The following is an 8,127-nucleotide window of genomic DNA, read 5'->3' as shown; positions in this document are numbered from 1 at the left end:
CAAGAGAGACATGGACATACTGGAGAGAGTCCAACAAAGGGCCATGAAGGGACTGGAGCATCTCTCCTGTGAGGAAAGTCTGAGAGAGCTGGGACTGTTCAGCCTGGAGAAGAGAAGGCTCAGGGGGATCTTAATGTATATAAACACCTGAAGGGAGGGTGCAAAGAGGATGGAGCCAGGCTCTTCTCAGTAGGACCAGAGGCAACGGGCACAAACTGAAACACAGGAGGTTCCTTCTGAACATCAAGGAAACACCTTTTCACTGTGAGGGTGACTGAGCACTGGCACAGGTTGCCCAGAGAGGTTGTGGAGTCGCCATCCTTGGAGATATTCAAAAGCCGTCTGTCCCTGGGCCTGGGCAACCTGGTTTAGGTGGCCCTGCCTAAGCAGGGGATTGAACCAGATAACTTCCAGAGGTCCCTTCCAACCTCAACCATTCTGTGATACTGTGATTCAAAACAGGGCAGTGAACAGCAGAGAAGGGGCAGGATAAAACAGGGCAAGAAAGATGGAGCGAGGTGAATTACTGAGGTGGAACAGAAGAGAGGTACAAGACTGTCAGGAGGGATCACCAGTTAGCGTTCCCTCTCTTCTGGCCCCGTCTGAAACCAGTCTCTCTTAGGACTTATTGAGATATAATACTGCAGTAGAAAGTGGCTGCAAACTGGAAAATGGCAATAATCTCACAGCTTGGCAGACTTCCTACCTGATACTGAACTTCTCAGGATGCTTGTCAGCAGTTTGTAGTCAGCCTGTGCCAAGCCAGCCCATCCTCCTGCAATACCGAGCCAGTGAAACCTGGAAGTGCCAGGAGAGCTGCCCACTATCTGCCCTGTCACTGGGTTTGGACACAGAGGTTTCCTGTGGATGTGCAGAGGTGATGGTGGGGTGATCCAAGAGACGTGGGTCCTAGTCAAACATTTTTCTGTGGTTTTCCCTCTCCCATAGAGTCTGAATCCCAGCAACTGGAACTGCTTTGGGACATGAGCTTGCAGCGCTGCAGTGCTTGATCAGAAGCAGCTGGCATGTCAAACACACACAGTGCTGGGTGGACCTCCCCGGCAGGCCTCATTGTTGGTGTTCATTTAGATTGCTGAATTATCCGTTGACAGTTTTGCTAAGTGAGATACGCTGGGATGTGATAATCATAACTGACATGTTGTCTGCTGCCAGGGCTGAGCCCAGCTTCCTTGCTTGGGCTGGATTGCCACTCTATTACTGTTATTAGCACTGTCATTGCAAGAGTTTATCTGGCACCCATTGGTGTATCTGAAAGCCATACAGACCTCTCTCCTTGCTCTTGGTGCTGCCAGAGGCTGGCCATGCAGTGAGGACCATGCCTGCAGGTGGGGTGGCCATGGCAGTGGGTGCTCAGCATCTCTCAGGCTGACTCCACCAAGCACCGGTGTTCACCATGGACCATGTTCAGGGTTTCAGCACTGTGGGACCACTGACTGCCCGGAGACACAGTCTGACCAAAGGATGCAGGCAGACAGGACCTTCCAACGGGTCAGTGTCCACATCTGGCACAGGCTTTGCCTGCACTTACAGCAACAGAGCAGGCAGCTTGAGCCACACTGGGTTTGATAAAGGAAAGTCATCTCAAAATGAGTACAAATGTAGAGTGTTGCTGATTTTATAAATGATTCTTATTAATTATTCACACACAAACACACACACAGACCAAATTAAATGAACATTACTGCCTTTGCAAAGTCAAGCTCTCAAGAGTATGCCAGAATTAAGGTGACCTATGCATGCTATACAGCCTCCTCAAATAGATGTATTATGGGAATATATTGCAGTTTCTCAGTGTAGCACTTGTACACTATGGACTTAATCATGGAAAAGATTTTAGCCCTCTTTCACATTTAGTTGAGGCTTTTCTGGCTATCTTTCTCGACTCCTATCATGGACCCCGTAGATAAACAGCTCCTGCTGAGGTTTGAAGTGTAATCTAGTGGGAGATGAGATGTGCTCCAGCAAATGCTTAGTAGCCTTTGGGGTTTTTCCTCAAACGTGAAGGTACTGGATGTGAGTGATACATAAAAATCAAGAATAAACAGACCAAAGGGCTTCCTGGCCTGTTACCCTGTCTCTGGCAGTGGCCAGTAACAGGTCCTGCAGGCAGAGCGTGAGCAGAGGACAAGCGGGTACTGGTGCTTCCCAAAAGTGCTTGCAGACTGCAACCATTTGTGGTCCAAAGAATTCCTGACCAGAAATGACGCTTTCATTTTTAATAGTGCCAAATGGATTTTTCTTCCACAAATTTGGCTGATTGCTTTCTGAACCGTGTAAACTTTGGCATCCTCCCGCAAACTGTTGTGAAGCTTCAGCACACGTTGTGTGAGCAGCCCTCCCCTTCCCTCCCTGTAGCATCTGCTACCTGCTCGGGGTCTCAGACAGCCTCAGACAGTGCCCTCTGCTCCCTTTCTTCATACCGCTCAGGACTTCATGGGCAGCCATCATAGTCCCCCCTCAATTATTTATTTTCAGGGTTAATGGCTGTAATTTTTTTCTGTAACTGTTTTTTCCATCATATTTGCCTTGAGATGGGGTCCCAGAACTGCGCATCTTGTTTTGATTTGCAATAGCTGGTTCAGGTTGTATCTCTGCATATTGGAAGTTAGAATTGGGTTTGCTACTGGGTTTGACTTAAACTTATCTACCTTTTATCTGCAAATTTCACCTGCCATTTTACTGGCCAATTTTTGAGTATTCTGAAACCCTTTTGCAACTGCTGAAATAGCTTTCATCCTTATTACTTTGGTCAGCTGCATACAGTCGACCGATTTTACCCATTATCCCTGAAGGTCTATCATTCATCTTCTTTTGCAGATTTTTTAGAAATTAGTAGCTCAGAGCAGCCGCAGCACATGTCAGTATAGGACTCCTGGTGGGACTCCCCTTCCCTGTGAATATTGCCGGTGTATTCCTGTTTTTTGCCAATTGCTTGCTCACATGAAGACACTCTTAATCCATGGCAGCTACTTTACGAGCTGCTGTTGAAGGATTTCCACAATGCATTTGAAAATCAAGTTGATGGTATCTGTTGGATTTTGCTTGTCTGTTGACACTCGCTTGTCGATGCTTTCAAAGAAATCTTACAGATACGAGAGTCATGACTGCTGATGATAACTGTGATGAATATATCATATTTATTCACATATCCACACCACCAATCCCTTCCAATAGTTTCTTGACCCGACTGTGGAATGGGGGGAAAAAAATGAGTCCTTAGATAGTGATAGCTTAGAGTGTTTTTCATGTTTCTATATCTATTCTTATCCAAAAAGACTGCCTGCCTGCCACCAAAAAAACCCCTGGGAATCATGCAATTCATCTTCCAGCCACCAGGTAGAGGCAAAAGCCATTGCAAAATAGCTACCCAGGCGATAATATAACAGTATTTCCAAAATACCGGTCTGATTGACATCAGATGAAAGCTTCTGGCCAATTTGTCTTCATGGTTCTTAAAATAGGTCTGGCCAAATTCAAATATGAAATAAATATATAAATATTTTGAATCTTATTAGCTCTGTAGTCAATTAGTTAATTTGAAAGCAGTTGCAGACAATCGGCATGAAGCACAGTCTAATTATCCCTTCCTACCCAACGCATGAAAAATTAATCATGCTAGAGTTGCTCTGCCTTTTAAGACAATGATAAAAACAGTGGATTAAGTGTTAGCTCTCTCAAAAAGCATCCAGTGAAGCTCTTTAGAAGGAGGGTTTTTTTTCTTTTTTATAGGAAAACGTAATAATTTGCCTGTTAAGAGTTTTCTAAATCACAGACTTTTCAAGTCTGGCCTTATGAAAAGAATCATTAAAAAAAGGGCCAAATCTTAGCACCAAAACTCAAAGGCATTAAGCACTAAATATGCACAACAGTATCTATATTATATTCATGGTCCTTTCATGAGTTTTCAGGGGTTACTTACAAGGAAGAGAAACATAAACAAATGTAAGTTATTGGGCTACCGAGGACAAAATTTACATGTATTATTTATTCTGATCTGACCTTTCAAAGACATAAATCTTTTCGTGACCTCATATATCAGCTGCACCTGTTATTATTTGCATTACAGCAGCTCAATGAAGCCCCTCGTGGATCAGGACCCCATTACACCACAGACTACGCATGTATAAGCTGGGATGAGACTACTCATAATCCATGTCTGTCTTGGAGGAACAGGGTTGTAGATGTTCAGCTCTCCCTCGTAATTACAGCATACAGAACTGCTCACTCACCAGTCAAAAAACCCCAAAACAAACCACAAAAAACCCCCAAACCTTTGAACGTACTTTTGAGTGAAAGTGTTTGAAAACCTTGAAAGTCTATTAAAATTGCTGTTAAAGTATACCAATATTTCAATTTGGTGAAACTGATAGATATTTTAAGATTTTTTCAGATGTCATAGGATTTTGAGCTTAGAAGTACTGTATGAAGAAGAGTGAAGTGATACGCTTGCTGGTTTCCTAAAATCTATCAGAGGAACAGAATTTGATACCTGCAAAATAATGCCTCTGATGATTAATTTTATATGACTATAACTGAATACAAATGACTGGAATTTTATTATAAATAAATAATATAAGATTATACATTTTGGATAGTCTCAAGGGCCCTGGGCAGAGGGTGCTGGCAAGGGGGAGTGGTGGTATGCACCTCCCAGTGTCCCTTGGCACCGAGAAGGTGAATTTCCCTGCCTCCCCTTGCAGGACTGCTGGGATTCAGGAGGGGAGGACACCACTCAACCGGCTGCTGATGACGCGGGAGGTGTTGGATTTCTCCCCGCTGGCAGCGCTTTATTGTAAAGATTTCATCTCACCTGAAGTATTTGCTGGTTTTACCATGTAAAAAACTCAAAAGACATCCAACTACATCAGGATGGGTTTTGGCTATAGGTGCTAGGAAACTTCTCTCAGCAACCCAAAATTCAAAGCCTGGACACTCTTTGGGTCACTCCTTTTCCCAGAATCAGTCCAGAAGGAAAAGTCATCAGTTGGCAAGCTTTTGCCTCAAAATGTCATCTCTCAGCCCCATAGAGCAGAGGGTGTAAATGCCAAGACCAGTCCCACATCTGGAGGGTGCTGTAGGACACCTGAGGGATGGGGACATGGGTCACGGAGATGTGGCTACACCAGCCAGGTGCTGCTGTGGGATGTCCCAGCGTGGCCACATGACAGCCCCTCTGCCATCCGAGCACAGCAGGCAGCACTGGGAGATGCATGGCTTGGCAGCACGCTGGTGGCACTCAGCAGGCTGACACTCCTGTCGAAAAGCAGCCTCTGGGTTTCTTTTCACGCCATCCTCCTGCCGCCATAGATCCCTGAAAGCCTGGGGTCTGGCACTTACTGAGGTCTGGTCACCTCTCTGCAGTGCAGTGTGGTGTTTTGGTCCGAAACCCCAGGACTGGGCCTTTAAATGCATTTTATTCCATTTGCTGGTAATCACTCTGAAACCTGACTGTGCCTTGCAGGATAAGACCAGCCCGCCGGGTCAGCCCTTCCAGTCTCCTCACTGTGATGTGTTTACAACAGTAATTTAATGTGTTGAACCTGTTTTTTCATCATCTGAGAGCTACACAAGAGAGTGGAAACTTCTTTTTTTGATTACTTAAAAGGAATAAACCAGAGAAGGGCCCTGTGAGCCAGCAGCAAGCCAGCGATGCCAGGCAGAGCAGGAGGACCAAGGGAAGGGGTCGAGTGTCAGCCAGCACAAGAGGTAGAGCTGGCAGCACCTTGGTCTGCCCAACCTGGCTCTGAAGAACATGCTTCTTTAATTTTAGCTTTTGTTGAATATTTAGTAATGTAAAAATAATATCCGGCATCTAATAACATCCCCAGGATAAGGATGCTGCTTCAGATGTAGCATAGTGGTGCAGGCCAAGACTTTGGTGAAGATCAGCACCTGGGGCCCCAGGTCCTGGAGTGATGTGATTGTATCCGTTTTTGAGCTATCTTCTGTACAAGTTTCATTACATTTCAGAGGAAGCCCCTTCCTTCTCAAAATGGAAGAGGGATCATCAGCGCTTGCTTCTCCTGACATGAGTGGGAAGCTCTGTTTTTCCAAGGAGATAGTTATAAGGCCCTTTGGCTGATAATGTCAGAGATGAGATGATGTGATTTACCACTAACAGCTGAAATTTGATCAGTCTGAAAAGTGGATTCAGTAGCAGGATGATCCAGCACTTTTAGGCTTTGATCAAAGCAGAGAGAGGCTTAAGCTGTCTTCCCAGATGAAGGAGTGGGGTGAACACATGATGATGAGGAGGAGGACAAGGAGGAGAAGAGCTGCTGGGGAGTAGGAGCCATTTTTGGGAGAGCCTGGGAGGCAGGAGAGAGTGCACAAGGTCCTTGACAGGTGAGGAGCAAGGTGAAGCAGTGGGAGCCTGCGAGGTTGGTCCTGGCTCCCCGGGGAATTTCAGCAATGAGGCTTGTAAGGGATGGAGGGCCTGGAGGAAGGGCGGAAGAAGAATGACAGCGATGTACAGGAAAGGCAGCCCGGAGGAAAGACCAGAAGGATTTTTTTTTCTCAGTTTTTTTGGACTGACAAGATGAACTGAGCCTCAGGAAAAGACCTGATCAGCCTGAGGACTTGCTGTCTGAAGTGGACACATCCCAAAACAGGAGCTGCGACACAAAGTGCCAGCTGTGGTACCCTGTGTGTGGGGAGGTCCAGCATGGGCCTGGGGCCAGGCTGGGTAAGTTCCAGCTATGCAGCTTCATGTAAAAACCCTATTTTTAAGCCCCTGATTGTAACAGCAAGGGGTGAGGGTCCTGTACTGGCAGCTGCCGGGTCAGCGGCGTGGAGATGCAGGTGACAACTGCCTTCATTCCCTTAGAATCACAGAATGGTTTAGGTTGGAAGGGACCTTCAAAGATTGTCTAGTTCAACTCCCCTGCCACAGACAGGAACATCTGTCACTACATCAGGTTGCTCAAAGCACTGTCCAACCTGAACTTGAACACTTCAATGAAGTGATTGTCCCCCTGTACTTGGCACTGGTGAGGCAGCACCTCGAATACTGTGTTCAGTATTCTGAACACTCCTGATATGAGCGGGAAGCTCTGTTTTTCCAAGGAGATAGTTATAAGGCCCTTTGGCTGATAATGTCAGAGATGAGATGATGTGATTTACCACTAACAGCTGAAATTTGATCAGTCTGAAAAGTGAATTCAGTAGCAGGATGATCCAGCACTTTTAGGCTTTGATCAAAGCAGAGAGGCTTAATCTGTCTTCCCAGATGAAGGAGTGGGGTGAACACATGATGATGATGAGGAGGACAAGGAGAAGTGCCCTTGCTCTGCACAGATGAGCTTTCTGTGCCCAGAGGGCACGTGGGTCACAACAAAGCATCCTGCTTCAAAAAAGGGGCTGACGTCCATCTGCTCACTGCTGGTAAGCTTTTTTCATGTGTAGCTACATCAGAATTCTTCCCATAGATGCCCAAATGAGCCAGATAGATGGACCAGGTAGTTATTATGCAGCTGTCAAGTATGGCTTTGCCTTCACCTTGTGGAGTGTTTCACAACTGACAGCAGCTACAGCCCACTCCCTTCCTTTCTGTCTGACTTTGGAAGAACTGCAGTGATGCCTCTGAGCTCCACAACATCTAGAAGTCCTTCAGTGACCAGAAACAACACATTACTTCCCTGCTTCACCTGAACCATTTGCTAGGGGTGGACCTTCTAAAAGGCAAGTGAAGGTAAGAAGGCAAGAAAGGTTACTTCACTGGGTAAAAAACGGGCTGGATGGCTGGGCCCAAAGAGTTGTGGTGAATGGATTTAAATCCAATTGGCGGCTGGTCACAAGTGGTGTTCCCCAGGGCTCAGTATTGGGGCCAGTTCTGTTTAATGTCTTTATCGATGATCTGGACGAGGGGATCGAGTGCACCCTCAGTAAGTTTGCAGACGACACCAAGTTGGGTGGGAGTGTTGATCTGCTCGAGGGTAGGAAGGCTCTGCAGAGGGACCTGGACAGGCTGGATCGATGGGCCCAGGCCAACTGTATGAGGTTCAACAAGGCCAGTCCCGGGTCCTGCACTTCGGCCACAACAACCCCATGCAGCGCTATAGGCTTGGGGAAGAGTGGCTGGAAAGCTGCCTGGCGGAAAAGGACCTG

Source organism: Aptenodytes forsteri, unplaced genomic scaffold (genome assembly GCF_000699145.1).
Source record: "Aptenodytes forsteri isolate BGI_AS27 unplaced genomic scaffold, ASM69914v1 Scaffold137, whole genome shotgun sequence".
Lineage (NCBI taxonomy): Eukaryota > Metazoa > Chordata > Aves > Sphenisciformes > Spheniscidae > Aptenodytes > Aptenodytes forsteri.
The sequence above is the reverse complement of the archived record's forward strand: the minus strand, read 5'-3'. Positions refer to the sequence as shown.